This window comes from Tenrec ecaudatus, chromosome 2 (assembly GCF_050624435.1).
Source record: "Tenrec ecaudatus isolate mTenEca1 chromosome 2, mTenEca1.hap1, whole genome shotgun sequence".
NCBI lineage: Eukaryota > Metazoa > Chordata > Mammalia > Afrosoricida > Tenrecidae > Tenrec > Tenrec ecaudatus.
The window spans coordinates 35,090,136-35,097,157 of record NC_134531.1 but is presented as its reverse complement, the minus strand read 5'-3'; the positions used below and the strand labels follow the sequence as shown (position 1 = coordinate 35,097,157).

General features: G+C 43.0%; 1 pseudogene; it reads left to right on the top strand.

Annotated features, from left to right (window-relative positions):
- Positions 1–614: 614 nt before the first annotated feature.
- On the top strand, positions 615–1,955 carry LOC142439941 (ornithine aminotransferase, mitochondrial pseudogene; annotated as a pseudogene).
- Positions 1,956–7,022: the final 5,067 nt, after the last annotated feature.

Here is a 7,022-nt window from a genome sequence, read left to right as displayed (position 1 = left end):
TCTCATCTATCATTGTCTATCTATCTTTATTTTTTCTCAATAGTTTATGGATGGACTTCAGACACTGTGACATTTTATCATTAAATCTTGCAATGTTCCACTTGAAAATATGAAAAATTTCCCCACGTGATCACAGTGCCATTGTTATACTAATAAAATCAATTCTAATTGCCAAATATCATCTGGCATCTATCTAGTAATATAATTCCCCTATTGTCTCTCAAATATCTTTTATGGTTAAAGTTTCCTGAACAAAGGCCAAAGATTATGCATTGAATTTGGTTGTGATGAGCAATTTTCTTTTTCTTTTCTTTTTTTATTAAATACCTTTACTAGGGGCTCTTACATCTCTTATCACAATCCATCCATCCATCCATCCATCCATTCATCCATCCATCCATCCATCCATTGTGTCAAGCATATTTGTACATATGTTGCCATCATTTTCAAAGCACTTTCTTTCTACTTGAGCTCTTGATATCAGCTCCTCATTTTTGCCTCCTCTCTTCCCTCATGAACCCATGATAAGTTATCGATTATTTTCGGAGTGGATGTGTGAGTCCGGTGTGCTCCTCTGCTGTCAGATCTGCTTGCCCTGCACCAGACCCACAACGATGCTCTCCAAACTCGCACTCCTGCAGGCGGCCACCCTCCTTCGCCGGGGAATTCACTCTTCAGTGGCCTCTGACGTGTCCATAGCTACTAAAAAAATCTGTCCAGGGTCCTCTGTCCTCCGAGCACATTTTCGAAAGGGAATCTAAATACGGAGCACACAACTACCACCCGCTGCCGGTGGCCCTGGAGAAAGGCAAAGGTCTTTACATCTGGGACGGAGAAGGCAGGAAATACTTTGCCTTCCTGAGCGCCTACGGTGCTGTCAACCAGGGGCACTGTCACCCCAAGATCGCGGATGCTCTGAAAAGCCGGGCTGAGAAACTGACCCTGACGTCCAGGGCGTTCTACAACATCGTGCTCGGCGAGTCCGAAGAACACGGGACCAAGCTCTTCAACTACCACAAGCTCCTGCCTATGCGCACAGGTGTGGAGGCTGGGGGGACCGCCTGCAAGCTGGTCCCTATGTGGGGCTACACCGTCCAGGGCATTCCAAAATACAAAGCAAAGATCATCTTCGTAGCCGGCAACTCCTGGGGCAGAACGATGTCCTCCATCTCCAGCTCCACAGACCCGAGCAGCTATGATGGCTTTGGGCCATTCATGCCAGGTGTTGAAGTCATTCCCTCCAAAGACCCGCCAGCTCGGGAGCGTGCTCTTCAGGACCCCAACATCGCCGCGTTCAAGGTGGAGCCCATCCAAGGGGAAGCGGGGATGATCAACCCCGAGCTGGGCTACCTAGTGTGGGGGGGCGCCAACTCTGCACCCAGCACCAGGTTCTGTTCATTGTTGATGAAATACAGACGGACCTGGCCCGGACTGGCTGGTGGTTGGCGGTTGACCACAAACACGTGAGGCCAGACTTGGTGCTTCTGGGCAAGGCCCTCTCCGTGGGGCTGTACCATGTCTACGCGGTGCTGTGTGATGACGAGGTGATGCTCACCATCAGGCCTGGGGAGCACGGCTCCACCTATGGCGGGAAGCCCCAGGGCTGCTACGTGGCCATCACCGACCTGGAGGTTTTGGAAGAAGAAAACCTGGTGGAAAATGCTGAGAAAATGGGTGCTCTCTTTAGACATGAGCTCATGATGCTGCCTTCTGTTATTGTGATGGCTGTCAGAGGGAAAGGGTTATTGAATGCTATCCTTATCAAAGAGAACAAAGATTACAACGCCTGCAAGGTCTGCCTCCGACTTGGTGTCATGAGCAGCATGGTCATTAATTACTTAACGCTTTTAGACATTTTCGAAGGCTCCGTTTATTTACTACAAACACACATCAAACAATCTAAACTATTACTCAAACCACTAAGGATAAACAATATGAGCTTAGGGGCATATTAACAGCACTCTTCACACATATCATTCTAACGTCATAGTCCCAATAAGCATTGCCTCATCGGTGTACTCACCTCGGGTAGAGTTGGAGAGAGCAGGAGTGGATGTCTCCTTGTTCCTAGCTCTCTGAAAAGTCAGTGTCTCTACCCGGGTTTAAATGGACAGCTTGGCTGGCTCTTTGACGTCTTCACTGTCCAGGTCAAGTCTTATCGGGTTTCTCCACACTTTAGGTGACTTGGCTGGCCTTGGGGAGTCGGTCAGGTCTCAGCCAAGACTTATCAGGATTCCCCACACTTTTGTGGTGGCTCCTTGGATCAGCTGTTGATTCTTGGCGATGGTCCAATTTCTTGGCTGGTCCCCAATGTCACACTTTATTTCTTCTCTAAAGTGGTATTTCTTCTGTTTGTTTCTTTGAGGTGCCTCAACGTCTTGCAAGGAAGTTCTCTGGTGCTCTCCTCATATCCACCCCCTGGTTCCAGGGAGTGCAAAGGTTTGAGAACGCTTCCTGGAACCAAACATCTTAACAATAATTGTTTACACAACAATATGAGGAAAATGATAAAAACATATAGTAACAAATATATGAAGTAGAGAGGTGAACATCCAATGACCAAGATTAGAGAAAAAAATTCCAAAACCTTCTTTTACTTTGAATTAACAGAGATCTAAGCAAGCTGCCAACATTACCCTTACAGGAATATTTCTGTGGGAAAAACAAATTTTTCCAGGAAGTTGTACAGTCACAATCAGAGAGTTGTGGGGTGACATCTAAAAAGTGTTTATTTCCCAAAATATGATTCAGGAGTTTAGCCTCTTTGAGATCCTTGGCCATATGTTTGACTAAATGATCAGTTTCATTTGTAAATGGTTTAGGGCTAACCCCGATCAGCTTCTAGGGCATGTGGGACTAGGACATTTTTAATAGATGTATCATTAATATTTGGAATGATGTGTTCAGATACGACATTTGGTGTCCATGTAAGAATGGAAACATTGCCCTTCGTAATGTTAATGACATTATTTAACAATAGGCAATTATCTGTGCAATCTAGTAGTGTGTTGTTTCTTGTGATATGATCTTTGTACATAAGCTTAGTATTACAACAAAGCCATTGGAAGCGTCCTAAATTTGGACTCCCCGTGGTTTATTAGTTCTATAGGCTGACGTCATGTCTAAAGAATGTTGTATGTCTTGGTGTGTGATCAATGTTTCCTCATCCCAAATATGAAATTGTCCCTTGTCTATAATAAGTCCACCCACATATAGTTTAGTATCCTTATATGAGAACCAGTCACCCCCAACTTTATAGGGTATGGGCTTAGCCTCATAACCCAATATAGATTGTCTATTGGTGGGTGCAAGCATAGTGACTGTGCAGGTGTGCACTGAGTCACATCCACTGGGTTGTGTGATGTCCAACTTCACCCTCATGTTACCTTTAGTGGTGAAACTGGTTTTAAACATAGTTTAGTTCCTAATATCATTCCAGGAAGTAGTCAATTGTTGCTGTAGGTATTCGCATCTGGATTCCAGATAGCGGTGGACAATATTTCATTGACCCCACCTTGTCTTTTAAGGGAATGTTGAATGTAACTGATTTCTTGTTGAAGAATTGCATTAGCCGTCTTGGCCTTTTCAAGGGAGGATGTTAGTAATCTAGACAAATCATGAATAGTCTTTTGTAAATTTAACATTTCACCTTTAATGTGTTCCAGATTTGTCAGCTTAATTTTTATATCTTGGATTTCTGCCTCTTGGGCAGCAGCCCATGCTACATCTGCAATACCAAAAAGTGCCCCTGCAATCAAGCCTAGAGATAGCAGTTTTCTAGATCCCCCTGGTAGTGATTGTCTGGGGATTTCAGGTAGTTGAACATCATTAGCATGTGGTGAACACCAGGGGATATAATTTATTATCTTGAACTCCTCAATGTTGAATGTTTGTCGAATCCTAAGCAACTCAGGTCTGACATATATCAGCTTGGACTAGTCAGAGATAGGCAGGGAAGCTGGTGCTGTAGACATGGATAGTAGTGGGTGTGTATGACCAATAGTCCATTCATTTCTGTAATGTTTCGTTATCAAGCAATGGGTTTGATTAAAACAGCCTCGATGTATTCTACATGGCCCAATGCTGTTGCTGGCTACATAGCATGTGTCTCATGAAGTTGGTAAAATCCAGATGGGTAATATCACTTCCCTTTCTCCAAGTCTAGTATGCTTAATTGTCCAGATTTCATTAACCCACTGTAATCCATCATCTAATAACAATGGGATATTTATATTATCACTAATCTTAAGTCTTTTTTTTCTTTTTTAATCTTAAGTCTTTTAAAATTGGTTTCAAAACCCCAATTGTTCCACCATTGATATGTTTGGTGTTTTAATTTGGAGCCATTATAAGACAAGTCAATCTTGGGATCTTCAATATGACCGTGTAAATTTGGGGTTTCCCTATAGGTAGATGCAAACTTGCTGTTTAACATGAGAGGGGTGGAATGAATTTCCTCAAAGGTTGCTCCACATATAAAGGCCCAGCTGTGGGCCTGACTACTGGAGGCACGATTCTTATGTGTTATACTATCCTGGCATTTATGGGATGGTAATTTGGAGACTACATTTATTAGGCCTGCAAAAAGGGGGGGTGTCGATTATTCTCATCCTTTATCTCAAGTACCTTAATTTTTTCTTTTAAATGTTCCCTATCTTCCTCAGTGAGCATAACATAAAGCTGATTTCCAGATTGGGTTCCTTCTGACAGTATTTCTGTATTTGCTCCAGATAGTGTGTATCCAGCTATTGTATTATTTGGTCCCCAGGTATAATTTTAATTCTATTTTCTTCCCAATTGTCTAAATCACCATAAGCTACATACTTAGCAATTATCTCTATGGGATTTCTTGGGGGGTTCCAATTTTCAGGCAAAGGAGGTGTTTGCGGTAACCATTGCCATTCATTATAATGCCTTTCCATCAGCTTAAAACTTACTTTAGCCTCTTTTATTGCTGCGCATATTTTGATTTTATAGATTTGTAATTTGTCCCAGGGCTGCATCCCTCCATCTGTACTAGTGGTAATATTAAGTGCTCTCTTATTGATGATAGTGTCAGTACAGACGTGTCTGAGGTTAGCACACATTAACCTGCCATGGGGGGTAAAATACTCTTCGTTGACTTCATGGGTGCTATGGTTGGGGTCTTTGTGAATAATCATGTGAGGTAACATTTCAGTGGTCCAGTTACAGTAGTATAGATGCTCCTTATAATAGTCTTCAGATACAAATGCATCATCCCTTGTAAAGGTTGGACAGCGTGTGTCGCCGTGGATGCAAACGTTTCCAAAAGTGTAGAAATTGGGGAACTCAGTCAATTTAAAGGTGGTGACATTTGTGTTTCTGTTACAGATTGTATAATCCTCAAAATATCCCAGGCATAGATACTCTTTCGAAACCAAAATGAGGTTTGGGGTCAGGTATATCAAATTTGGTGGTAGCAGATGGTGTGGTGGTTGGGATGGCAGATGACGTGATGGTTGTCTCATCTGCTGGAGAAGTGCTCATCTCATCTGCATCTGGTATAAAAGTGGACCCAAACAAATGGTGCCTGTTAAAGAGTCCTAAGTAGGATTTGTGGATGAAGTCTAAGCAGGTGTCTGCAGAAACTTCATATTTCATGAAGCTGTTGTTTGTCAATGAAGTAATATAGGAGGTATGGGACACAGAAGCTGGGTGCTTCTTGGTAAAGTTTCTAAACATGAAGTTCATGTTGCAAGACTGTGTTAAGCTACATTTATTTAGGTCCATTTGGCAGTCCAGTGTGGAGACATTTTTATAGATTGGGACATGATAGTACCTATAATGTAGTTTATATCTCCACAGCACGTGGTGGCACCATCCTTTCCTAAATGACCACATACACAACTGCTGAGGGCCAATGTCCTCATTGTCCCAGTCAATATCCATAAGAGCTCAAATTTTAGATAAAATGTCATCATCAATTACCTTTATCTCGCTGGGCTCTTCAGAGGCCTGGAGTGATGTTCTCATCCCCATATACGTTTTATATACGTTGTCTTTGGGGGCTGGGGTCTTCTGAGTCTGAGTCTCAGGAGTTGTCTCCAGATTCGAAGCAGCACAAAAGATCATCGAGGTCGATGGAGCTTAAGAGCTCATCAACATCAACGGGATGCAAGAGGTCATCAAGGTCCAGGTCAGCAGGCTCGGAAGATATGGAAAGGCCATCATCATGTTCGTACCTAAGGGGGTGAAATTGGGTTTGCTCATAGGTTTTCTTATCTTTAAGTGCTGCTTCACTGCACCCCATGGACTGCCTAGGGGCAAGTCCTGAGGTTTATCTTTTTTAAACAAAGAAAACTTGGTTAGATAGATTCTGGATCCACAACCACTTCTGTAATTTCTTCACAAATTAATGTATTAATATTAGATTGGTTGATGGCATTAGCCCGATCATTCGCTGCTAGTAATGAATTTTTGCTTCTATTTTATACCTCATTGACCAGGTCTACGCACTCAGGCATGAGAAACTGCTCTCACTGTTGCACCCCTTCATGGGAGAGGCAGTTATTTCCAACCCCTCTTAGTACTAGAGTTGGCGAATAACCCCCGCCAGCAGAACCGATTTCTTGGACTCTATGTTCCCATTTGAGTTTGCTGGTCCTCGGTGCCCGGGTGACTACTGCTCAGCCTGGGTGTCGCTCCCCGGCTTGTGCGCCACTGGAATCAGTCGTCTTATGGATGGAGTGTAACCACCAGCGACCTTTCAGTCTCAGAGGCCCCTCCCCTCGGTGGGTCATGTCTCGTGAGTCTTGGTCCAGAGAGGCTTGATCACTAGGTCCAAATTACAAGGCAAAAATGCCGACTACACCAATATGTCATGAGCAGCACAATCAATAATTACTTAGTGCTCTTAAACATTTTCAAATGCTCGGTTTATTCACTGCAAACACAAATCAAACAATCTAAAATATTACTCAAACTATTACCAATTGAAATGTGGATATATAAAGTATGAATCTAGGAAAATTGCAAGTCAATAAGAACGTGATGGAAGGTAT